Source organism: Pleurodeles waltl, chromosome 5, assembly GCF_031143425.1.
Source record: "Pleurodeles waltl isolate 20211129_DDA chromosome 5, aPleWal1.hap1.20221129, whole genome shotgun sequence".
Taxonomy (NCBI): domain Eukaryota; kingdom Metazoa; phylum Chordata; class Amphibia; order Caudata; family Salamandridae; genus Pleurodeles; species Pleurodeles waltl.
In genome coordinates, this window is record NC_090444.1 from 1790297051 (window position 1) to 1790324786 (window position 27736).

General features: G+C 44.8%; 1 protein-coding gene across 4 annotated transcripts in view; it reads left to right on the forward strand.

Moving 5' to 3' along the window:
* The window catches only part of LRFN2 (leucine rich repeat and fibronectin type III domain containing 2), a 1534746-nt gene that overhangs the window by 1083717 nt on the left and 423293 nt on the right, over positions 1 to 27736 (forward strand). For all 4 annotated transcript variants that reach the window (XM_069236232.1, XM_069236233.1, XM_069236234.1 and 1 more), the window contains one exon: positions 13005 to 13186. The gene's annotated coding sequence lies outside the window, so the exon portion shown is untranslated. The remainder of the gene's footprint in view (positions 1 to 13004; positions 13187 to 27736) is intronic.

Here is a 27736-nt window from a genome sequence, read left to right on the forward strand (position 1 = left end):
AGCCTAACTTGGTGTCTCACTGCTGTGAGTGCTGCCTCCTCATAGGATTGCATTGGAAATACCCTGCCTTATGTGTAAGGGGTATTGTCTGATTCATGAGGGGTAGCGTAGGCATGTTTGGTATGGTTGCGATAGTGGTGAGAAATGCTGCTTACTGGTGTAGGTGTATTTTTATTAGTATCACAGAAATGCCACTTCTAGAAAGTGCACATTTATCTGTGCTTATGACTTTGGTGTTTTGCAGCTTGCCTCCAATCCACGTCTGGGCAGACTGAAAGTTGGGGCTGTGTGCATACTTCTCAGACAGCCTGAGCACAGGGAGGGTGGAGGTGTCACAGAGGTGCATCTACATATTGTAAAGCCTTCCTGGGCTGAGAGAAGGGGGAGGCGGGGCACACCTGCATTTGTAAAGGCTGTGCCCTGGCCTCACACAATAGGGTCGGTAACCCCCCACTGATGTTTGGAGCCTGTGCTGAAAGGAGAGAGGGGGCACTCCCAGAACCAACTGGCTGGAACCTCCTCTCCCTACCATTGTAAAACACACTGTAAACCCAGTATAAGTACAGGGGAATTTTCCCCACAATTTGAACATTCTTGGGACCTGAAACTGGACACAGAACGCTGATGAATGGACTCACCAGGAAACCACCTTGGACTGCTGCTGCTGTGCTGACCTGTGACCTGCCTGGTCACTAGAAGGAACTGCCACCATCTGCACCCCTTGTGCTGGCCTGTAGCTGGGCCCACCAGCCCTGTGCTTCTTCTTGTTTTGCTTGTTCCCAGGGGCAGGGTGCTGTGGCCCCTGACGCCTGCAACGATCCCTTCAGCTTAATCCTTAGCACTGAGAGAGTGCTCTTCTGGCACCTTCTTTTTCTGCTGGGATCACCACCACAGCCCGGGCTTATGGAAGCGCCCTCTTAATTGCCGGGATTCACCGCCAGAACCCGGGCTTGGAAACGAGCCCTCGCGCTTTCATAAGCGCTACCCTGCTGCCGGGATTCACCGCCGCAGCCCGGACTTTGGAACTATGCTTAGCGCAAGGTCCGAGCTAATCTAGTGCCCCCGGGGCACAAGGAAAAACCAAGCGGAGCAAGGGTGCTCCTGTCGGCGCCCCCCGGTCCGCTCCCAGGAGCACCCCCGGGGCACCAGCCGCCTCGGATCTGAACAGACTTCACCGCGGCGGCCTGGGAACACCTCAGATCACTTGCGCACCACGTCGGGTGTGGGCGAGTGCCTTCTCGGGCCTCCGGAGGGGTCCAAGTTCCGGAATGACTAAAGTGCAGGACTTTGGGAATGCGAGGGAAGTGCCCTCTTCCCCGGTCGATGCCGCAGGGCAGGACGCTCCTTTTTCACACTATTTGGGGCACTCCTGTTTCTCCGGGATGGGAGCCCTCAATGCAGGTCCCTTACCCCTCGCCCGTGAGTCATTGGGTCTCGCCTGGCCTCCACCCCGAGAACAGAGTGTGAGAAGGCCGAGGCAGGCCCCAACCTAAAACACGGGCCCCCGGAGGGGCCTGTTTTACCCAGAGGAGGGGGTGCCGAGGAGCATTGTGTGGCACGCAGGAGCGCCGGGGGGGCCCTCATGCTTTTCTAGGCGCTGGGAGTTCCTCTACTTCAGAAACCAGGTACGTTTTAGGGAATATGGGCTCCAGGAGCATAATATAGATCTTTGGATGTTTTTAGATTTCCTACCTGCTTTCTGTCACTGCATATATGTGCTAATGTTCCTTTTATAGGCATGTCTAGCTGATATGTATTTGTATGACTTGTGAGATGTTCTCTAATGTTCCTTTTATGGGTATTTAGGAATTGTTCATGACAAGTGCATATAACTCCTATTGTAATTCATGACTACTGCTTATGTTGCAGGATCCTGAGTACTTACGTGTTCTAATGTGACAACTGATTATTCTTGCAGAGTATTAGTAACTTGTGTAACGATCTGACAACTGCTAAGGTAGCAGGGTATTACTTACGTGTAATGTTGGTCTAATTATGTTTTGTGCAATACAGATTATTTTTACATAGCTCAGTGTTGTGTTTACTTTGTGGTGTACATTTTGCGTCACGTGTGTTGTGTGTGTTGTGCAAACTCTTTACACACTGCCTCTGGGATAGGCCTGACTGCTCGTGCCAAGCTACCACGGGGGTGAGCAAGGGTTATCTTAGACGTGTAACTCCCTTGTCCTGACTAGAGTGGGTGGGTTCTGCCTGGCTGAGGTGCATACCCTAGCCAACCAGAAACCCCATTTCTAACACAATACATTAAGTTAATGTTCTGCAGTACCTTGCTCCAGCAGTGTGATGGTTTGGCAGAAAAATGTTGAGAGCATATTATCCAAGAAACACATATCACTTTCCCACCTAAACACAACACAACTGTTCACATTAAAAAAAATAACCATTATACAGTGTTTGTGTGCAGACCTTCACGACACACTTCTGGGAAGTTTAAGTGCTAGGTTCTACCATTACTCAAATTAAAGGTACTCCCTTTCCAATCTTGGATGTATTCTAGGTTGAATTAACCTTGTATATTCAAACTCGTGACGTTCAGATCACCACGTTGTCAGCATCAAATGTTCAACTCACTTAGGCATCCATCTGGAAGGAGATGCCTGCCAGTCTGTCCGTCTCAGTAGTAATAATGTAACTATAATTCATAGTAATATTAACTGATAATAACTCTCAGAAAAATGCAATTTGTAAATTCTCATCATCGGTTTTTAATTACTCCACCCCCTGCCTTTTTTAAAGAACAAAATGTATGGGGCTTAGTACATTCCTGATAATCCCTCAATGCTCAGATTTGTATCACACTTTGGGCCAGATTTACAAGGCCCTATCACCTCCTGGTGCCACAATAGCTTTATTTTTTATGCTAATGTGGTTCAACGAGGCAAAAAACGCTGCGCTGTATTTGCAAAGTCGAGCAATGCATGTATTGCGCCACTTTGTGACCCGTTGCGCCAGACATATTGTATGCGGGGTGGGGTTCCAGCTTTAGGAGGCCTGCAAAAATGGTGCAATGAAATCTACAAACTTTAATTGCGCCATTTGCTGTCATTTTTTATGCCTGCTCAAAGCAGGCGTTAAAAGCACGCACCCTTTGAAATCAATGGGCTTCCTTCTACTTTGCTGCACTAGCGTCAACATTTTTGACTTTTGTGAAGCAAAGCGCCACAATAACGTCATAACTTTTAATGCTATTGGCCTAACGTTCCATGGTGCCCTGTACTGTTAGGTGGCAGTGGAGGGGGGTGCAAGAAATCAGTAGCGATGCACCAGATTCTTGTAAATCTGGGCCAATATTTGCTAGCAGCTTGGCTTTAGTTCTGCCAGCTAAGACACATGTTCTGGAGGTAAAGCAGACTGCTGGTTTTCATACTGGCATCCCTAAAAGCCTTGCTGCATAATTAATGCACTCTAACTTTAGACTAACTTTTTAAACTGGTACACATTTGCTTTCCAATCAACGTCCTTACTATTCTTTCAATACAGTTGAGCCGGCTTTATTTGCCAGGGTTCTGGAGAGAACCCACACTGTGTCCGGTGTGTTACTATAAATATTGAGCTACTGGCCATCATTGGGTTTCTTTCATACTCAAGGCGGGGTGTATATCTTTACACTCCACTGAGAAGTGTCTGAAAGCAGCAAGGAGATCTAAAGTTCCCAGTGAAGCACCAGTTATCCTGACACAGGGAGGCCAGCATGCTATGAACCTGTTGCTCAGAGGAAAGCTTTGTACCTTATGTTATCTCCCTCTCCATGGAACATTGCATGGCATTTTTGGTTGGTTTGCCACATACCCCACGTCCACTTCAATTGGTAAGATCTGAGCTCAGTGAAACCTTCAAAATATTGGTGTAACTTTCTTAAGGGAGTTTAGCATCCACCCCTTGGTGCTTCAAAAGTGACACCTTAAATTGTGTTTAGTAAAGTTGTCTCCATGGTCAAAATTTTTCAAGAGTCTATTCACGGTCTGAGCAAATTATAGTACAGGGCAGCTCTGTTCCCACAATTGGTGAAAATGAACATTATTTGTCTTCCGTGGTGCGTTTTTGAGCTGTAGGTGTGTGTAAGCAGTGGCCGAAACGGGACATTAGCTTTAGGTGGTCGTCACAAGGTGTTGTAAGACAGGGTAAACAATGTTATACGTGCGGATATTGGTCACTGCAGAAAAAATCGCCATGCTCTGATGCTCTTGTGTTTAAACCGAGGCCGCTGCTGTAGTCATGTCTCCTTCCTGCGTGAGTTTTGTGGCTTCTTTGGAGTGGTTCTGGAGGCTTTTTGACTCTGAGCACTGTAACACGGGAAACAGGTGTCACCGTGCACACCCTGTCCCTGTGAAGTGAGAGCGTGGTATTTAGGAATATTTGGAGCAAAAATATGGTCTTCAGAGTGTTGTCGCTAGAATATTGGTACCAAAATACTTTGAAGGAAAGTGTACTAAGACCAGCAGCGGCGTCTTCTACACCCCCTGCTTCAGCAGACGGGAGGAGATTTGGATGGGCCTCTTCAGGCTATGGCTCGGCAGACAAAGGCTTATAATTGATGTGAAAGGATGGGGAGGTGACTGAAAGGATGGATGGATAAGTGAGTGAAATAGTGGATGGGTGGGTGAGTGAAGGAGTGGGTGGATAGATGTGGGGAAGAATGAGTGAAAGGATGGATGTATGAGTGAAAGGATGGATGGATGGATGAATGGATGTGTGCAAGGGTGGATCGATGATGAGAGAAAGGATGGGGGATGAGTGAGCGAAAAGATGGATGATGAGTGAAAGGGTAAATGGATGGCTGGATGGCTGAAAGGATGGATGAAGAAAGTATGGAAGGTCAGATGAGTGAAAGAATGGACGAATGAGTGAAAGGAATGAAGATGGCAGAATGAAAGGGTGGATGGATGGATAAGTGAAAGGGTGAATGGATGGGTGGATGAATGAGTGAACGGATGGATGAGTGAAAGAGTCAAAAGAAGGATAGGCGATGTGTGAGTGAAAAGGCAGATGGATAGATGCATGGATGAATGAGTGAGTGAAAGGATGGAGGCAAGGGATGATGGGTGAAAGGGAGGAGGGACGGATGGATGGATGTGTGAGAGGGTGAATAGATGAATTAATGAAAGGGTGGATGGATGGATGATGAGAGAAAGGATGGATGGATGAGTGAAACAGTAAATGGATGGACTATTAAGTGAATGGATGGATGGTGGGCTGAGTGAAAGGCTGGATGGATGGATGAGTGAAAGGATGGATGTAAGGATGAATGAGTGAAAGGATGGATGTAAGTAACGATGAGTGAACAAATGTATGGATGAGTGAAAGGGAGAGTGGATGGATGGCTGGATAAAAGGGTGGATCGATTGATGAGTGACAGTGTGTAAGGATGGATGTATTAATGAAAGCGTGGATGAATTGATGACAGTGAAAATATGGATGGCTGAGTGAAAGGGTTGACGGATGAGCAACAGGATGTATGGATGAATGGAAGAAAGGGGGTGGATAAGAGTACGGATGGATGGCTGAGTGAAAGGATGGATATGTCTGAGGGATAGCTTTGAAGAAAGATGGATAGGTTTGGATAAGGATGGACAGAATGGTGACAGGCTGAACGTTGGATGAAACACTGAAGGGGCGACAGAATGTACAGGTGAAGTGGTAATTATCCGCGGCTGCAAAGATGAACACATGAATGGATAGATGCTGGGATGAAAGAGACAACCAGTGTCATCTGGGGAGAGTCACGATGATTTGTTTTGGTGCCATAAGAGCTTTGATTCAAGGTGGGAGGGGAAATTTAAATTTTTATGGCTACTTGCCTGAAGCCAAGTATAGGTGTACTATTCTTAACTCCATATCTATCTATATACATGATAAAGATACATATATACAGATTAATGATCATACATCTATACACACCTTCACTTACCTTTACGATATTAGGTTAGTAAATATTCTGGCTAAAATATTTACACAGCAGCTGTCTAGTAGAATACCCATGACATGGAATTGGCTAAATCTGATTGGCTTATAGAACTTTTCTGTAAGGCCACAGTAAGTTGATGCAAGAAATTCACCAATCGTATGAAAGTTATATTGCAAAATCATACATTTACAGCTCACGTCTGACTTGAAAAATATGCCTCCAGTTTCACAATTGTGACCTAGCTGGCAACAGTCTGAAACACCGCAGTCATACACGCCAGAAGAAATAGTTCTGCCATGCAGAAAAATCAGCTCACCATGTTTGCCTTGTAGGCACAGGACTAGTGGCCAAATGTACAAAAGGTTTTAGCAGTCGCAAACAGATAATCGGCCCGTTTGTGTTATCTAAATAGCCTTTTGCCAGGCACCAAACCAAATTTGCTATTTGGTAACCTATTACTTAGTCACAAAATAGGGCTTGCTAGTTGATATTAGGAAGGGGTGTGTTAAGGGCATCCCTTGCTAAAAGTGAGTCATAGGGACATGTATGAATGTTTTGTGACCAGGATGCAGTCGCAAAACATTCATATTTGACCAACTCCACGAAGAAGGTGGTAACCCATTCGCAAACGTGAAGGGGTCCACAAGGAACCCCCTCCCCTTTGTGAATGTGGGCACCAACATTTTTTAAGAGCGGGCAGTGGTCCACAGATCACTGCCTATTCTAAATAAATTAAAAGAAAAGATTTCATTTTTGTTTTTGAAATGAGTCCAGTTTTCCTTTAGGAAAATGGGCCACATTACAAAAGAATGTGCTTTATTTAAAAAGCAGTCACAGACATTGCGGTATGCTGACCCCAGTGGACCACCATCCCTGTGCTTAGAGGCCATTCCCAATGGGTCGCAAATTGCAACCTTCCTCATGAATATTGATGAGGCAGGTCAAGCCCATTGGGAATCTCAAACAGTGTCTGAGACACTGTTGTACATTGCAGTTTGTGATTTCCCAATAACGAATCACTAACATTCACTATTAGGAAATCGCAAACCTGTGATTTGGTACATCTGGCCCTGGGATCTTAATGTATGAAAATGGAACATGTTAAATATTGAAGTATTCAATTATTTTCATACAGTAAACAGTTACAAAATGTTGTTTTCACTGTGTTGCTATTGTTATGTTTTCCACGGAAAAGCCTAATTGTAATTAAAATTATATTTTACAGTTGTAGTCAGTAAAATGGTAAAAACCGGATTTAAAGTATTTTCTTAATAATAAACAGAACTATATTTCAATTGTAAAGCTAGATTTTTCAGGTGTTTTTTGGAAAAATAACATTCAAAAATATGTTTCATGTTACCTAAATGCTTTTCTAATAAGAATTCAGTTCTGCTTTAAGAATAACACTACCAACAAATGATTTCTATATTTATATTGCAAGTACAATCTGCTATCACCTTTTATATGTGCTCCTGTTTGTGATCCTCCAGCCGTATTATTCACTACAAGGAATTTAAATTTAGACCATGTCCCTAAGTCCTCTAATAGCTGTAGGGGTGCCTCCTGGCTGTTTTTATGCTGGACTGGCCTGTAAAATACCAGGAAAAGCAGAGACATTCAGTATTTGTTTCCTTTTGCAACATAAATCTAAAACAGCAAGCATATAAAGATTTCTGTAAAAAAAGAATGTGAAAGCTGTGCAAATCGAGTGATTACTAGTGCTAATTGTTATGTTAAGAAATAACCCTGACAATTATGCAGCAATTCTTTTTCTGCTGCCAGCTCTTGTGTGGAGCATGAACAATGTACCAGTATTTTTTCTAAGAAAGGTGGCGATCTTAAATGGCTGACCCATGTTTTTCAAGTTGTAACCAGCCATCAAAGGGGATGGGTGATTGTATTTTTAGTAAATCCATTTTCAGGACTGGGACCATATATCAAAGTGCTGTAATGGCTACCACAACGAATTACTTGGCTTGTGGCCAGCCAATCAGCATTGAGTAGTCCCGGTAAAATTAGCCAATCAGAGCACCAGCTTTTTGACTTCTTCATGCGCAACCCGACCCCTTAGCTAAATGCTAATTTCCCAGAAACCGCTGATCAAATTTACACCAAATCATGAAAAGCACGCATCCTGCCAAAAATTCAAATTGTTTGTCAAATTTCTGTTTAGCCATTTTTTTTGTGTATTGGAAAGTAAAGTTTGTAGTTGAAATAACATGGGAAATCACACCTTTTGGGACACCTTTTTCTTGGCTCCTGCTCGATGTATCATTGCAAAACTTTCCACCAAGGAGCTCCTGTAGTTGAACTTATGTTTTAGAAAATTTCATGGAGATTTGTTTAGCAGTGCCAAACTCTTAAGAAAAGAAAAATGCTCTTCTTATGCAAAGTCAGAACGAATTATAAAGACACAGTGGCAACCACCACTGTGTAATATCTGTGTTTGTGTGTGTAATGTGTGTCTGTGAGGGAGAGAGGGTGTGTGTGCACACGTGTGTGTGTGTGTGTCTGTGTGTGTGTGTGTGTGTAGGGGCAGTACAATCTTTTAAACAAATGGCAGAGTAAAGTGTTCTCTCATTTCAGAATTCTACTTTTAGACATTGTATAAGTCACCCCTTAGTGTTATACGTCAACATAGAGGTCTTGAATATTGGTGCGAACACACTAATAACATAACAGTGAGATATGCTCCTATTATGAAAAATTCCAAACGTTACTGTTTAGACAAAATTAAAAGTACCCATTGGCAGGCCTAATTGTGAATAAAAGTGTTTTTTATCAATTCAGTTTGGGACATGATAGAAACTTGCTAGAAAGTCATTTTCTGTTATCCAATGGTAAATATAGATTTTGTTGTATCTGTAATGGAATAGTAGGCTTTGAAAAAAGTACTGTACGTTTTGTTACATAGAAGCCAAACAGAACTAAACCAGACCTACTGACTGTTTTTCCTCCTTTGACTGCAGTAGCATTTCAATTAGGCATGAAGTGTGGAACACTAAAGCCGCATCTAAAATCAGAGAGACAGCTCTAAGTCAAACACAGACCACTTAACAGGGATGATGCATCTGAGAAGAAAAGTATGAGGTGGTATCACAAAGCATTTTGGAAACAGCCTTTCCTTTCACTTGACAATCACCTTGGAGAACAAAGTGACAAACCCCATTTTCCTCCAGAGATGTCTTTTAGGGTCCGATTAAGAGTTTGGGGGACTGGAAGACTTGTCCGCCCAACTTCCGATGGAGAGGTTGCCGGCTTACTGGCGACCTCCCCGCCAGCCACATTACGACTTTCACGCTGAGCTGCGGGGGGGGCAAACTAAGGTTTCCGCCTGTCACCCCTTCGGGAAAGGGTCAGCATCATTGCCGCCGGCTCACAATCGATCCAGCAGCAATGCTGCCCCTCACAGGGGGCACCAGCACCCTAGTAATGTGCACTGCTGGGCAGGAGGATGGGTAGCGCAGGGGCCCCCCTGAAACTGCCATGAAAAGGCTGGCAGAGAACCAGGTTGTAATCAGCAGGGTGGTGCTGAATTCAACGCTGCCCTGGCTGATTCCAACCTGCACCACCATCAGCCTGTCAGGAACATTGTACCCGATGGAGACAGCAGTCATTTTGCGGTCCGACAGCCAAACTCTTAATTTGGCGGTCGGACCGCCAAACTGGCAGCAGTCAGGACAGCCACTGCAAGTCTTGTGGTCTGTTGACCACCAGACTCGTAACGAGGACCCTAGTCATTAGTCTCTTCCCACAATACTGAGGAACCTGTTTTAGGATCATGGATAGTTGATGTTTTCTTGATTCCACAGGAGTGAATCTGGGAACCTGGGAGGGAATTCAAAGCATATTAGAGGGAAGCCTGATCTAAGCCATTTTGAAAGACTGACTTTGAGAATCTTAATAGTGCAGTGAAAGGGAAAGTGTTGTAAAGGGGGTTTGGTTTTGTTGATACTTCATACAGGGTTGGGAATAGAGAATGCTCCAATCACTGGCTTATACACAGGATTAATTTGGCCTTACACCTCATGGTACTAAAACAACATTTCCTTAAAGCAGAAAAATCAACTTGTAAATGGGAAAGTGGGAAAAGAATCATACACCAACACTCTGGCCCCTTGGTGTTAAATCAAGAAACACTAAGTGGAGGGAATCAGCTAAAAAAGGAGAAAACCAGAAAGATCATAACTAAAACAACAGCAGACAGAGGAAGAACCAATGAAAGAGTAGCCCAGTCTACATATATCGAGAACTTTTGAGGTTTTTGATTTCTGAATTGCATATGTGGAACTGGAGCAGAAAAGAGCAGAGCTTAGGAACAAGATAACTAAAACATTGTCCTTCGCTCTGAGCCATCTTTATCACTGGTAGCTGCAGCAATAGCCAGTCACTGGACTGCAATGTTCTCTGTGACTGTTCATGCTGCTAGTGACTGGACAAAACTGGTGATTAAAAGTCATAGAAGGATCTGTAGACCTGACATATTCCCTGAACCAGGGGTAGCCAATGAAGACTTCTCCTAACCATTGTGATATGGTCAGAATCTTCCTGAGTGATTGCAGAGGTACATAACAAGTACTCATTACATTCACTATCTGGGGCTAAAAAGATAATTGTATTGATCTAGGTTCATATTACGTGATTTGACCTTCTCTTCTGAGGAAGAGTTTGTACAGTAAATGAGTGTCCCAAGCTTTTGAGACTGATCATAGTACTAGGGATATTTTGTCCAGTCAGATTACCAATAGTATCATCCATGTATGACAGTGAGTGACAGGCAAACCTACTATTAGGGTGGAGAGGGAAATTGTATAAATTAAACAACATTGGAGATAGTCCATTGTATCAGATGCAGTGGAGAGACATAAATGAACCACACCAACTACATCTCCCTTATGATTCAATATATATCAGCGGTAAAAGCTCTTTAAAGCCAATCCCTGGCCAGAAACCCAGCTGGTGATCATCATACAGTTTATTTTCCTCCATCATGGCAGACACATTTTTGGCCACTAATTTTTCCACAATTTTAGTTAAGGGTGGCACAATCATTTTTGGGTTGTAGTCCTTAACCTCTGTGTCATCAAGGACAGATTTCTTTCACAAATGGGCACTGCACATTCCTTCCATTTTGCTAGAAATCTCCTTACTCTAAGAAAAGATTGCAAAGGTTGGTGACTTTCTCCGCCAACATGGTGTGCAACGGGACCTTACAGTAGAAGTTGGACAAAGGCTCTCCAGAGAGCACGATTTAATAGTGGTAACCAGTTGACCAACCTACTGTTTAGTCACCGAAGAGAACAAGGAACTTTCCACCCTTGACAGTGTTAGAAGAAACATACAATGTCTCTTCAGGCAGGTTTTAGGCAGTGTTTTTTGCAGAAATAGGTTGCATTTTATCTATGAAAAATAAGACTAGTTCACTACCGATACGCTGAGATAAATGAGTGGCTGAAAAGAGAGGAAATAAGGATTGAGAAAGTCATTAATAGGCATCATTCGCTGAACTGCAGAATTCGAGGTGATATGTTTTTTAAGAAAGTATATTTCTGATGGGTTTAGCGTCCATTTCCACCTCTTTACTTGATGTCTATAAAGTTTTAAATCTGGCCTCTGTTTGCACTCTGCTTGATGTGAAGAGCTTTTCTAAACTCACAACATCTGACAGCCAGCTTTTGTTGGCTTGTGTCACTCTTCAGCACAGGATAAGAAATGCACCTCACCTCCAACTCATCAAGATATTCCAGTCTGTAAAATACCATCTGTTGGAAGACAGAACTCAGGCTGTTTGCTGGAGGAAATGCCTGAAGTACTCCAGATGTTCAGTGGCCCTCATGAACTTGATCTGCTATCTAGGGTCATCTGGCTCTGCTCCTGTTCTCTGTTGTGGGTTCAAAAGGCAGATAATGGCTTCATTCTAAGAAGAAAATTCAAATGAGCAGTTGTGAGTGGATTGCACAGATCCGCAGGTATGGGGACATAACATGGGCCCCAGCCACAATTAACATAGGCTTAATCGCCCGGGAACCCTTCTTTGTGGCCCTTTACCTGCCCTTCCGCCGATCTTTGCCTGCCGGTGTCCCCACCATTAAAAGGTAATCGGAGAGGCATATAATAATACACACGGTGGTGCCAATGCCACACCACCCCCATTGACCACTGCTGTCCCTACTGCTGCCGCGGTAGCTCATATGTGGGCGGTAGTCTTGTGGCGGTCTGACTGCACATATTATAATCAGGTGGTTGGACTGCCAAGGAGGCCAAAGAGAGTACAGCAATCCCAAAACTGCCAATGTCGCAATCAGCCCCTAAATCTTGTAATTTTAACAACATTTTTAAAAATAACATAACTATTAAGCTTTTTTATAATTAACATAAATATTAATAAATTAAAATACCACACCATATTCCTACAAACATAGCAGCCAACAATTCATATGTGATAAAAATAAAGTATAACACAATTAACCTAGGAAATAATTAAAAACATTTTTTTTTTTTTTTCCATTTATAGTTACTTAAATACCCCCCACATTACTGTACAAGCTAATTCAACACTCACCTTATTACCATTATTATACATGTTTTTTTAGGAGCGCATGGCTACCAACAAAGTTTCCCAGCGCTGACAAATAATTCCGAAATTGAGTACTCTTTGCAATTTAAGACCTAAACAGTTAAAGGCTTGATAACTAAAATAGCCAAGTTTTTAGGAGTTTATAAAAGATTGGTAGAGGCTCACATTCTCTCAAGGTAAGAGGCAGGTTGCTCCAAAGTTTTGGTCGAAAATCTGTGAGATATGGGAGACTCGGAAAACCATCATCATATTCTGTAAAAGGACCCGATCACTTTACAATACATCACAGGAACAAGCTACTGGTTGTGCTATATCTACCAGGGGCAAGCAAAGTTTCGCCTTGAACTTTCTTCCAATGTTACCAGATGGTGTTTATTGTCTCAAAGGAGTAGCCCTCTCTTAAATTAGTAAATCAGTTTCTGACACCATAAACACATAAATTGTTGAATATTTTGAAGCTTTACTCGTGGCTAATGGATTTTAATATTTGTTTTTTCACAGAAGTGTTGTCTAAATGTGCGAAGCAAGCTGGAGACACGAGGATCTGAGATGCATCACTTGTCCTCAAAAAGCTGTCTTGGCTGGTGCCTCCTGTTTCATGACACGTTTTTCTTCTGCCCCAAGTCTCGTGTCGCGCTCTGCACTCATTAGTGTTTTTTACCTAAATACCGATGTCAATAAAGGTAAGGGCTCTAAGTGAGGTGGTGGGAGACATAACAATTGCAGTACTAGAAATCTCAGAATTTTGAAAATACCTAAAATGCACCTTTGGTGTTGTTTTCGCTGCGCATACATATTTACATTGCTCGTGATTTTGCTTGTATTTGCAACTCCAGTGTTGTTGTGAAATCCAGGCTCTTTGTTCCTTTTTATTTTCTCAAAATCATGCAAACATTTTGCACCGTCAAAACTAGTTTCTATTTTAAATGTAGGTGAGAGTGAGACAATGTCGTAAAAAGGGTGGTGCTATATTTAATTTAGACAGACGAGCACCAAAATAACATTGTCTAAAAAAAAAAAAAGAACAAAAAAAATTATAATTTGACAATGCCCTTGTAATATTAATACTGATTTTACCGCAAAACGGTGCAAAACACGTCAATAATTTCTTAATGATTTGGAGGCAACAGTATCAGTTTTTTCACATGAGTACAAGGGGTTTATTTTTAGGTTTGACTTCAAGGGTTGCTTCTTTTTGTTCTTGCACCATCCTAGGATGCATGAGATGAATGCGTTAAGATCCCACATGCAAAATTCCAGGGGCACGTTTACAAGCCTCTAGCGCCACCACAGCGTCACTTTTTTGTGATGCTGCAGTGGTGCTGTGCACTGCGCCGTATTTACAAGGCGGCGTTAAGCCACTTTTTGTGATTTAATGCCACCTTGTAAATACGGTCCCTTAACTCGCAACAATTTGCATGGAAGGGGCGTGTCATGGGTGTTGCTGTGGGCGTGCCACAGCAAAAATCATTGCATTTTGATGCTGCCCGAGATTTAGGAGATTTTGTAAAACTGAGGTAGCGCTAAAAATTAACACCTCTCCGGGGTGGCGTTCGCATTGCGCAGCAAGGAAAAATGCTTCCATTTCTCCTTGTTTTTTTGCTCTTGCTACGTGTACTGCATTCTGCAGCACACATAGAAAGAGCAGATCGCCATTGAAGATTGTTTTTATACAGGCAGGTGTCACTTCCTGCACAAAAAAGAATCTCCCCTGCAACGCAACCATCCTTGCACCATGGCTCAAGTGTGGCTGCATTGGTGCTTGGCAGCAAATTTAGCACCAGCGCAGGGGGAAACACAGGGGTGCGCCATATTCATGTTAATACAGCACATCCCTGCATTTCTGCAGTGATGCAGTGCAGTGCTGACAATTTTGGCATAGCGCTGTGCCACTTTATTGTAAATATGCCTCTAGGTTTTGAGATCGGTGCTTGCCAAGGAACTCAAGTGTTTGATTTGCTGCTTTTACAGTTCACTGGTTTGTGATGCTAAAGACGCCCCTGCCTTCACAACGGCTATTTTTGGTTACAAACTGACCTCTGTGCAAATTAGTGTATGGTGTAGAGTGAGCCTGTCTCATGCAGTGTTACAATGGTGTTGTTTAGTTGAGGTCTCTCTTTACTTGCAATAAAGTCATTTATTTCATTTGTTCCTTTCTATTACCACCTATGGGTGCGCATTCATATAGGTAAGGAATGCAACCAATGTTTGCGCTTCAGAGTCTACTCACAATTGAGTGAACATATTTGGAATAGAAGGACTAGTTTGTTTTGGGGCTTGTTTACAAGCCCCATGCGCTGCCGGTGGTTCACTTTTTGTGACGCAATGTCAGCGCATTGTGCAGATCCATATCTACAACGCCACACAAAGCCACTTTCCGTAGCTTTTCGTGGCCTTGTAGATATGGTGTAAGGCAACACAGCGCAATTTGCTGCGTTGCCTTACACTGCGTCAAAGAGGTTTTCCAAGGGTGTTGTTGCGGGTTTTCCCAAGCAACACCAATGGGTTTTGGCACATTCCCAAATTTACAAGGCATTGCAAGACTAGGACTGCTTGAAAAATCTTACACCCCCCCAGGGGAGGCGCAAAGAGAAGAAATATCTTGATTTCTCCTAGTTTTTTCCAGTTTGTACGTGTGCTGCATTTTGCAGCACACACTGAAAGAGTAGAAAGCCTCCATGGATTATGTTTGTGCAGGAAGGTCCCCCTTCCTGCACAAAAACAATCCTGTCTGCGACGCAGGCACCTTTGCACCACAGTGCAAGGGTGCCTGCATCAGTGCTAGGCAGCCCACTGTGAGCCAGCACGAGGGAAGTGGACAGGAATGTGCTGCATCTTGTAGACACAGGTCATTTCTGCCGTTTTCCTGTGGTGCAGGGCAGCGCAGCAAGATGACTTGTGGCGCTGCCCTGTGCCACGGTGCGCTGCCCGGCGCCATGGAGCTTGAAAATAAACGGGCACATTTTTGTACCACTTACTAGACTAAAACCCTGCAATATGCCAGCCTTCCAAGGGGCACAGCCTTTGGCCTTTAATCTTCAAGCTGGCGCAAACCTCTTGTTAGGACCACAGAGCTCATGTTGTGAGATCCTCATTAAAATTATTGCTTGATGACAACCACTTTGCCACCAAATTATGTCTCCAGGGATGCATTTCTTGCATTGCAGTTATTTTTCTCATACTTGATGGCGGTGCCTTGTTGCCTTCGGCTTTTGTTAGACAAACATGCTTTCATACATGTATATACCACTGGTACAATGAAGTGGGAAGAACAGAACGTGCTGCGAGCTTTGCGCAAATGAAGTCCTTGCACTCAGCGTAATGACAAAGATGCAGCAGAGAGCTGTGTTCTCATTGGTTGGCCTTGATCACGTGCCTTACTGCCAGTGCAGATCCAATTATGTGCAGAAACGTCCCAGCTCAGGCACTTGCTTTCATACTTGCCTTGAAAGCTGTTTCATTAGATACAGAGATGAGAATGACGCGAGTACACACCGACAAGGCTAAAATTAAAAAATGGATGCCGGCACACAGCAACTATAGAGCTAACAAATCAGAAGCCACAGCAAATCAGGAGCAAATAGAGGTCTGGGTGTGCTGGAGGCATGTGTGTGTGTGTATTACATTTGGTCTCTGTTGTTGCATAAGTGGCTTTGGTTTTCAAAATCTTATTTCAATGGGATGATGTCACACCCTACGATTACTTTTTACGGAAATCACGTCACTTTTGTTAATTGGAGATTTCACCAATCAGAGATTAATTTCTCCTTGTAATTCCTGTATTGCAAGTCGATTGTTTTCTAACCAAATCAACGAATTTTAATAAAACCCGTCCTCAATAAACTTTCCATGAAAGCAACTTCAGCTTGAACAATTTGATAATAATCGGCTGAAGCACAACATTTTACTTCTTGAGTGAAGGTGTGCCTTAGGCAGCAAACAGCGCTTCTGTAAAACCCTATCTGCTAGAACATAATAATAATATCTCTTTATGGCGCTTCTTCCTGACTACAGAAAGTGCAATACCATATTTAGGTTGGTGTTTTCAATAGACATCTTCATATGTGAATAAGAATGATTCGCTTGCCGAATGCACCACAGTAAATATGTCACTTAAGCAGCATTCTGCACAATATGTTCTGTGAAATCAATCACTGGTTCTGTGTGACTTTAAAAAAACACTCATTGTTCTCACTCACACTGATTTAAAATTATGTCACCTGGACGCAGGGGGGCACTCACGGACTAGAGTATGTTCTTACCTATTATGTACCAAGTGGATGTTAATGATGACAGGGATAAGTTGCTGGCTGAACTTTTTCAGGCCAGTCGAAACAGGTGCCAATAGCAAACAAGCATTTGCAATGCACTAGGGTCTAGCATTTCTCCAAGTTACAGCTATTAGCAGTTGTAAACTCCCAACCGGATTTTTCTTGCCACATTGAATGGAAAAAAAAACAGCGCGATCGCGCTGCTACAGTTGACTCGTAATGAAACCTATCGGCAAAAGTGCAATTATCTACATAACCGGCAAAAGTGCAATTAACTATGTAACAGGGTCGATGTTATGCAAAGTGCTCGACTTCTGCCAAGCGAGATCGCAATGCGAACAACAGATAAAAAGTAGTCCACAAACCTGATGGGAAACAGCGAGCCGCGCATGTTGTCAGTACTTGGTCGCTGCTCTCAAGGAGGGCTAACCACCGGAAAAGGCATGACATATGCGTGCCTTCCACTAATGATAGCAAGCAGATTTTAACAGGCAAGCCCATGAACCAATGAAAGACACTGACGTGATGTGGACGGGGCTCCGAGCCCTTTTCTAACTCCTAATGTGTCTCGCAAGCAAAACGCATGCGCAAGCGAAACGCATGCGCAAGCGTATGCGACGCAGGCTCAACCCTAAAAAGGACTGAAGGAGAGATGTGCTCTGGGTGTTTCTGTTTTGATGTCCTTGTGGATGTTGTCCACTTGTTTCAAACACTACAGGGTAGCATAGTGTTTGTTGCCTACTGAGCACTCTTGACTTGGATCATATCTTATTACTCAGGTTACACAGGGCGGGGCGGCATAATGTGTTATCACTGCTACCAATGTGTCTGTGTTTCTATTGTGGTCATTGCCTGCACTCCCATTGAGCAGCACCTTTTCAGACTCATCACTGTTCACTTGGTGTTACTTTTCTGTACTGAAGAATTTCCGCGTCTAATGATGAGGGGGATAAGTTACTGGCTGAAATTTCTCAGGACCGGATATAATTCCTCCCCATACAGACGAAACAGGACCCAATAGAAAAAAAAGGACTTAAGGAGAGATGTGCTCTGGGTTTTCTGTTTTGCTCATTTGTGTTTATTGCCGCCCACTCCAGCTCTACGCCAAGCCAGACATAATATTACAGGGAAAGGCTTCTCCTCAGGCACAGAGGGCTAGGCTGTGCAGTGAGGTCACAGTGTGACAAACAGAGGCAGCATTGGGTTCTTGTTTATTTACTACCCAAGAACTTCTAAGCTCTCAGCGCTGCCTACTACACCACTGCCCCACACACACATAGCGGGCGGTGCTGAGCCACAAGCTATGTCCTCACTCCACAGATGGTCTGCCATCCCAGTGCTCCACTCGGACTCGGTTCTGCCATTATTTCAATTTAAAAACTGTAAACCTTGCACTTGTATAGCGCACTACTCACCCATTAGGGTCTCAAGGCGCTGTACACCTACCGCTGTGGAATCCTCCTGGCTTTTCCCTGTGAGGTGCCCACTCCTGGACAGCCCCAGGGTGAAACCAGGCATCCAAGCGCTGTGAGGGCCATTGTGGAGATAAAGCAAGCTATTGCCCAGAGTTAAACCCATTGATTAGATTAGGCACGGAGGCGAGAATTGGCTGGTCCAAGGGAATTGAGCCCAAGACCCGCCGAGGTGGGAATTGAACGCTGGTCCCAGGCCAGATCTCTGCATCAGGGTCTGCCGCTCTAACCATTGTGCCACACTTCTCCACAAAGAGCTGCATACGATGCATCACTCCTGTCCTTGCTGTACAGCTTGTTATATATTCAGCTGAATTGACTGTAGGCAGGGACCCCGTCCCTCATGCGTCCCGAAATGTTACCATAGTTGCGTGCATTTTAATGCACCTCCCACCTTCTCCCATGTTACTGCATGCCCCTCACACTTCCCTTGTGCCGGGGGATGCCGTCCCTCACCCCTCCCACCATGTTACTTGTTCTAATTGTGGTGATCCTGAACTACCGCTCCCAAGCTGCATCACGCTGATAAATAGGAAGCCACACTGGTCTTGAAAGTATTTTCTTTTTTCTATGCTCATGTTGAACGTGTATGTTTTGTTTGCAGCTCCTCCTTGCGTGGGTCTGCATTCGAAGAGACATTAATGCGCTTGCGACATTTCTTAGTAAAAACAGTGTGTTTTAATTTTGTGAATTTGTTCACAATGAAATGCTGCCTTTCTTTGTAGTTATATTTCATCATGTTTAAACTTGGTAACACAATTCACAAAAATACACTCCACAACATGCCACATGATTCCAATCAGCATAATTTCTCTTAAGGCCATACACTTCCACGCCACACAATTCAACTCTACACATTTCCATTCCACACCACTTAATTCAACAACAAACTAAATAATTCATCTCAACAACACAATTATACAACACGCCACATGCATCCAATCCACACTATAGAATTCCATGTCATGCCACAAAGTTCAACAGCACACCACATAATTAAACTCCACTACATACCACTCCACAACACAAATACCATTTCACATAATTGCACTTTACTCCACATAATCCTACTCCACATAATTCCAGTACACTCAATACCACATAATTACTATCAACATAATTCCACTGCACACTATGCCACATAATTCCACAACCCAAATGCACTCCACGCCACTCAATTCCACCGCACACAGTTACACAGCTAACAAATCCAATGCAACCCACATCATTCCACTCCACACTACATACATCCATTCCACTCCAAACCAAAATGTATGGGTAAATGACTTTGGGGCTCATTACGGGTTGGGCAATCTCAATGCGGGACCACCAAACTTGGGGGAAGGACTTCTCCCCTGCCCTATTACAAGGTTTCCGCCGGCCTGACCAGTGCTGTCCAGCGTAAACCTTGAAATAGAGCATTCCTGACAGTCTGACTGGCGGGAACAGTGCTATGAGATAGCACGCGAGTCCCTTAAAGGAGGCGAGTGCTATGGCCCCCTGCACTTGTTCTCTGCCAGCCTTTTCATGGTGGGAAAACCACCATGAAAAGTCTGGTGGAGCACAAGGTTGTAATCAGCGGGGCGGCGCTGAGTTCAGTGCTGCCCTGACTGATTACAACCAGGACTGCCGTCACCCCATCGGGATCATGTATCCTGTTGGAGACATTGGTCAGTCGGCAGTCTGACCACCAAACTTGTAATGAGGCGGTCAGACCACAATAGTCGCGGCGGTCCAACTGCCACCAGGAGGCTGGCAGTCCTGTGACCACCATCCTTGTAATGAGGCTCATTGTCATTTACAACACCAATAGCTCTAACTCTTACAAATGTAAGACCTATTGCATTGCAAATGCTTGTTTCTTCTTCTGTGCTGGGAAAGTCCTTCTATACACCTCTAGCAAATTTTGGGCGATCTATTCCTCTTTTTATCCAGGCAAGGGAGTTGCACAGTGCTTAATTTGTGCTTGTTGTTTCTGGTGCTGAGCACCGGCACTTATTTTTGAGTGCCGGGGCTTATTCTTCTGCCTCAAGCATTTGCTGCGAGCAAAAGACACATATGGGAAAGACGGAGGAAGGGAAAAACGAAAAAGCGTCATAAAGGGAGAAAGTAGAAAGCTGCAAGAGTGAGCTGAAGGGGCAGCGAGTGGCTTTATATTGATTAAAGATGCCCGAGACGACTTCAGGATTACAACGCCTCAGTATTCCGTGTTCACACATTTAATTGCAGCAGCCGTGTGTTTAAGAGGTGGGCTTTGGGCACCGGCACCTTTTTATTTACAAATTAAGCACTGGAGTTGCTTTAGCCTTTGGCTGTAGTAATTGTCTGAGTATTCCCAAGTTGGGAAAGGTCAGATTTCCGTTTGTAAATGGCAAGAATTGTGCATGTTTGTGGGAGATCTCAAATGTACAAGACACCAGGGAACTCCCACTTGCCATCCAATAGGCAGTATTAACTACTGTGGATTTCTCTGAAGCCCTGGTGGAAAAATCTGCAGTAGGAACTCCATGTGGCCCTGGCAAGCACCCTATTAAGAATTCTTAGCATGCATAAATCACAATATTTGTAGGTGTAAACATACATTTACAGCCGAAAATAACTTTATGAACTGGGCCCCATAAAATGTATGTGTCCAGTTATATAGAATGACAATGAAACTTTTATTTACCATTTATTTTCTGACAATGCTAATGTTTTTGTGCATTATTTCACACTTCACTGCAACAGAAAGTGCATATGACGTCAGGAGCAGCAGAAAGTCTAATAAGTGCTAAGTGTATGATTTGCAGTAGTAATCAGTTTTATTATAACATCAAGTGGCATCAAGCTGCTGCTTGATGAGTAACATTATTTGGGACTACGACTTGGACAGTTGCTTCTTTTTCAGGTCACTGAAGTTCGGTTGTGTCGAAGCACTGTCACGTTTGCAAGCCTATATTTTACTTATTCTAGCATAATTTTCTAGAATGGCACTTTTATAATAGCTGGAAGAAGAAATTGTGTCATATCATGCAGGAATTTCCCCCAAAAAGTAAGGGAAAATTCGATTAGGAATTGTAGTGAACACATTGGGATTGTGCATTGTGCCTGTGGATTTGATTCTCATACCTGTGGGAAGAAACTTGGGTTATGTCATGTCCATTGTCCTTGCGAAATGTGTGCATTTTATCTCTGAACTATGATGTTTATAAGGTTGTATCCAACCAAAACTAGGACAAATAAAATAAATTCATCAATAAACAATGTGGCCACCTGCTACACCAAGGGAAAAGGCAATTAGATATTAATTATTATTATTACACTTCAGTAGGCTGGAGGAAAAGAAGATGTGTTCTTTATCAGTCTTGGTTCGCTGCGCTGTGAACGGGCAGGGCAACGCATGGTGGGCAGGGAAGAGCCCTGTGGGCATGTGTGTTTGGCTGGCCCGAGACGGCTGCCCAAACATACATGCGCACTGAACGGAGTGCACAGTGCGCTCCCCTCATCCCCATCATCGCCCATGCCCCGCGCCTTTCACAACAAAACAATAATAGACATGGTTTATTATCGTTTCGTTGTAAAAGGTTTGCAGTGGCTGCTGCTGGTAGGGGCAACACTCCTCTGCCATAGCCACTGTTGTTTATTCTGGGTGTTGCTAAGGCTGAAGTAAGACACTAGTCCCCTCTCCCCCTCCCAGAAGAAGAGGGTAAGAGTTCATTTGTTGAACAATGCCATCAGCTTTCTTCTTTTTAGGATAGATGGTGCTCTTAATGCTTAGCATCTTTAAAGTGTGCACTGAAGGTCTTTACAGGTGACACGCATAGTTTAATTTTCTATCTATTAGTTTGAAGAATTTTCTTTGACTGCAGCTGGAAAATAAAAAGAGAATACATAGTTGGGTTTTGACGTCCAGGCATACTTCTGTGTTGTTGAGTGCTAATGGAATAGCACAGAACAGACTAGACCCTGGCCTCTAATGACCTTGCAATGTTATTGAACATTATGAGACATAATATGATGTACTGAGGGATGCTGTATCTCAGGCATTTCATGGAGATAATTAAGGCTCAAAGGACATTAGCCCTCTCCTTTTTCTAAAGCCCATTGTATTCCCGGAATTCTTTGTGAAGCCCATTTAGAGTTGCCTGTGCTGTAATTGTGCTATCTTCAGGGGTGGTATTGTCAACTACAACACATTTCAGTAATGTAATTGGGAACGTATCTGATTGGGAGTCAGTCTCTCTCTTTCGATCACTCTCAGGCAATGCATCTAAGATCTGGAACAATTTACTTACAGAAATTAGGATTCAAAACAGTGGTGGCAGGCTTGTATTTATGGTGGGCGGGGGCACAAGGATACAATAATAATAATTAAAAGAAAAGGCACTTACCTGATGGCGTCTTCCTCTCCTCACGGCGTCCTCCTCTAGTCATGCTTCTGGAAGCTCCAACTTGGCCGTGGGGACCAGGAAACAGCACTATTAAATCCTGATGCTGCATTCATGCTGGAAATCAGCATGAAAGCAGCATCGGCATTGGTGAAAGTGGCCTCCCTCAGCGCTCACAAGAGCAGTGGATACCTGTGCTTTCTCTAACCCAGCAGTCTTAAGACAGCTGAGTTAGAGAGGTTTAAGGTGTGCATGTCAGGCTAGCCGTTGCAAGACAGCCAGCCAAAGGGACATGCGCACTTTAAACTAAAGTTCACAGCTTCCTGCTGCTGTCACTCAGCAGCAGTGACCCCGCCCTGTCCTGACACTCGGTTCAGGATGGGGTGCTGTCAATTTTTTTTTAATAAATAACCTTTATTACCATTTTATTTTTTGGTTCTATGGGCATTTTGGGGGCATTTCTTAGCTAGGTGGCGCTCCTCTGCTTTCGTGGAGAGGCCGCCCGATTCAAATTCTTTCCAAACTGAAGCTAAAAACACACCCAGAGGCACAGCGGGATGAAAAGTGACCTCTTCTAAACTCTTGGTGACACTACATTGATTCTCATTAAATGTCAGATGTTTGATACGCCCCCCTTTCCTATAATTTTTTAAGTGGTCCGGCCTATCCTTCTCTCTTTTTAACAGCTAAATACCTTGACCTCCATTGACATCTTAGGTGGTAAACCGCCCTCCAGTTTTCATCAGAAACTACAGACACACATTTTCTAAAACTTCGCACCACAGCAAAGTCTTGCAAAGCGGCACAATGTCTTTTTAGGGTATTTATTTTTCGAAGGCAACCATGTTTAGCACATATTGCGTGCATTTCATTGTTCTACTTTGCGTCCTGGGGTATTCCATGGGTATTATTTTGGACATTCCACCGCAAGCACCTATGATTTGTGAAACACAACCAGAACTATTAAACTGGGCTTTGAGTCAAAAAATAGAGTCTTCTTGGGGCAAGCACAAAGATAAAAAAATCTTTTAATTTCTCTTAACATTTCACACATTGCATGTGTGCTGCACTCTGTAATCTCTCTAGGTACAGAATTTTGTAATGGACAGCTACCCTTCCTGTACAAACCTGGCACTAGACACCAAGCACACACCTTTGCACCATTATACAAAGATGTGTGTCTGGTGCTAGGGCATCCTGTTTGCGAGCAGCGCTTCAGATCAAAGCAGCAGCAGGCCATATTTAGTAAACATTGCTCTGCGCTGCCCCCTACCCTTAGCGCAACGCAGCGCAGGAACATTGGTTGCTGCATTCCACTACAGTTTAGCAAATTTAGCCACTAGGGGTATTACTGCTCTATATTTATGTAAATGCTTGTTCATTTTCCTACCTGTGTAATTTTTATTTATTGGATATTCTGGCATGTGACTGTCAAGTGTTCCAATCAGTGGCGTCCGGCAGCTTTGGGAGGGGGGTGGGCGGGGCACACACACACACACACACACACAGACTCATTCTTTCACACACAGACACGCACGCACGCTCATCCATTAACAACACTCATTCCATTCAAACATGCACGCACGCACCAAACATTCATTTTACAAGATCACACACATTCATTCTTTCACACACGCACGCACATCCATTAACAACACTCATTCCATTCAAACATGCACGCACGCACCAAACATTCATTTTACAAGATCACACACATTCATTCTTTCACACATACACACGCACGCACGCACATCCATTAACAACACTCATTCCATTCAAACATGCATGCACGCACCAAACATTCATTTTACAAGATCACACACATTCATTCTTTCACACACACACACGCACGCGTGCACGCACATCCATTGACAACACTCATAACACTCAAACATGCACGCGTGCACCAAACATTCAATGTAAAACATAACACACATACATACACACACACACACTTACCTTTAGCCTCCAGGTCCCAGGAGGGTTGGGACTGCTGCATTCCCTCATTGGCTGACCTGCTCGACCCCTCACAAACCGGATTCCGAACCAACCACAGCACTGAAACCGCCCTCATCTCAGTCACTGACGACATCAGAACCCTGATGGACAACGGTGAAACAGTCGCCCTCATTCTGCTCGACCTCTCGGCTGCCTTTGACACCGTCTGTCACCGCACCCTAATCACCCGCCTCCGCTCCACCGGGATCCAAGGCCAGGCCCTGGACTGGATCGCCTCCTTCCTGTCAAACCGTTCCCAAAGAGTTTACCTCCTTCCGTTTCGCTCAGAACCCACCGAGATCATCTGCGGCGTACCCCAAGGCTCATCACTCAGCCTGACACTCTTCAATGTCTACATGAGCCCCCTCGCCAACATCATACGCAAGCACGACATCATCATCACCTCCTACGCCGACGACACCCAACTTATACTCTCCCTCACCAAGGACCCCGCCAGCGCCAAGACCAACCTACAAGAGGGTATGAAGGACGTCGCAGATTGGATGAGGCTCAGCCGCCTAAAGCTGAACTCTGAAAAAACGGAAGTCCTCATCCTCGGCAACACCCCGTCCGCCTGGGCCCACGGCCCTCGGCACCGCACCGACCCCCACAGACCACGCCCGCAACCTCGGCTTCATCTTGGACCCTCTTCTCACCATGACCAAGCAAGTCAACGCCGTGTCCTCCGCCTGCTTCCTCACCCTCTGCATGCTCCGCAAGATCTTCCGCTGGATCCCCGCCGACACCAGAAAAACCGTGACCCACGCCCTCGTCACGAGCCGCCTGGACTACGGCAACACCCTCTACGCCGGGACCACAGCCAAACTCCAAAATCGCCTGCAACGCATTCAAAACGCCTCGGCCCGCCTCATCCTCGACATACCCCGCAGCAGCCACATCTCCGCACACCTGAGACACCTGCATTGGCTCCCAGTCAGCAAAAGGATCACCTTCCGACTTCTCACCCACGCACACAAAGCCCTCCACGACAAGGGACCGGAATACCTCAACAGACGCCTCAGCTTCTACGTCCCCACCCGCCTCCTCCTCTCCTCTGGCCTCGCACTCGCTGCTGTCCCTCGCATCCGCCGCTCCACGGCGGCGGCGGGTGGGACTCCTTCCTGGCGGCCAAGACCTGGAACTCCCTCCCTACCAGCCTCAGGACCACCCAGGACCACTCCGCTTTCCGGAGACTCCTAAAGACCTGGCTGTTCGAACAGCGATAACCCCCCCCTTTTTCCCCTAGCGCCTTGAGACCCGCACGGGTGAGTAGCGCGCTTTATAAATGTTAATGATTTGATTTGATTTGATCCCATCCTCGTCACAGAGTGGGATGGGGTCAGTGAGACTGCTGACCCCACCCCACTCTGTGACGAAGTGTCACTGATTGACACTTGCCCTGGGCGCTTCAGGGCTTAAACTGAAGCGCCCAGGGAGAGTGTCAATTGGTGACGCTTTCCTCGTCACCCAGGGGAGGGCCTCGAGGCACCTTTGCTGGGCCGAGGAGGTCACACCCATAGGAGCTGTGATCTCCTCAGCCCAGCACAGTTCAGCTCAGGCAGCCAGGAGTCTGCGCAAATCGCGCATGTCTGCTCCTGGCTGCCTGACCTGAACATGAAGAGTGTCTGTCAGGCTGACCATTATTCAGCCTGACAGACACTCTTCATGGGGTGGGGGGGTGTGGCCCCTCCGCCCTATAGGACGGGCCGCCACTGGTTCCAATGTTTATCATGATGGACTCCTCCCTATTCAAAACTGTCTATATTAAAATAAGAAGTGTAACAGATATGGTGTCACAACAATGGCATTTGTCACAAGGCACCACTGGGTCAAGTCCCCGGGTACTGGTGGCTGTGCCTCCATCATTAAAGAGCATGCACTGGTGTGGTGCAGGGAACGAGCATTATCACTGAGTGACTTTTGCACAGCTCCAAAACCCTGGAGGTCAAGCTTCTGTGTCTAAGACAAGTTTCTACTGGGTGCAAATTTGCTCTATCCAATCATGACTAGCCTAGGATTCCTGAACGTGGTTTTCCAGGGTGCAGGAACATTTCACCCGGTTTTACCATATGGTAAATCTGGCCAGGAAAATCGTTTTGGGATTGGGCTGTGCAGCTGAGCCCTGATCCCCAGCCCCTGCCCGGCTACCTTCTGAAGCGGGGGAAGCAGGTAATGCCCCCCACTTCCTGGCCAGATTTCTTCCTTCCCTCTGACCTACCCCACCCCCTTGGCATCACTCCCTCGCTCTCGATATATGGGAGCATTCATTTCAATGGAGTTGAGTGCTGTGTGGAACTTTGCTCAGGAAAAAAATTGGTCAAAAGAGTTATTGACCATTCTCTGGGGATTCACTTATAATAGCCAGATTTATGGACGGGGATACCTGCGAGAATGTTATTTCCGTCCACACAGTATCTCCACACATAAATCCGCATTACTTGTAATCGGGCTGGAGTGTTTTCCTGACAGTAGAGTTTTCGAAAGTATTGATGTCGGATTTGTAGGCATTTGGGAAAAGGACAGATAAGACTTGTGATTATAAATAAATGAGAGGTCTGGTTTACAGGCTTGAGAGTGTCAGTCCCAGGAGGACAGAAATATGTTGTGAGTTGGATCCCATGCGCACGTCTCTCCCTAACAGCTGCTCAACGGAAGACAGAGCGACTGTAATTCACCATAGCATTTTTTTATATTTATGGAGTGGATTTCCTCAGAGTGCAGCGTGTGTCCTTTAGGGTCATATAACAATATCATACAATAAATGACTTCATGGGAAGCAACGCCTTCTCAGGTTCATCTCTGATCTTTTCTCTGGTGTTTCGCTGTGATTGTTCCAGAAGCTGCATGACCCCGCCTGTCAGCCATTCCTTTCTCATCATAGTCCTCCCTCTAGTCCTCTCTGATTGGATGAGATCCTGAACATTCTAATGACGTTCCTTGCTACGTGCATGAAAAAGGCACGCATTAAACAGGAGACGCCATGGAGTCTTCCCTCTCCCACAATCCTGCCTGCTCTGTCATTATTAACTCATCACGTGTCTTCTAAATCATCAGTAAAAAGTTGCTTTGGAGTAACAACAGGGCTCTCCTCCCCAACAAAAAAGGGGAATAAAGAGCACCCCTGT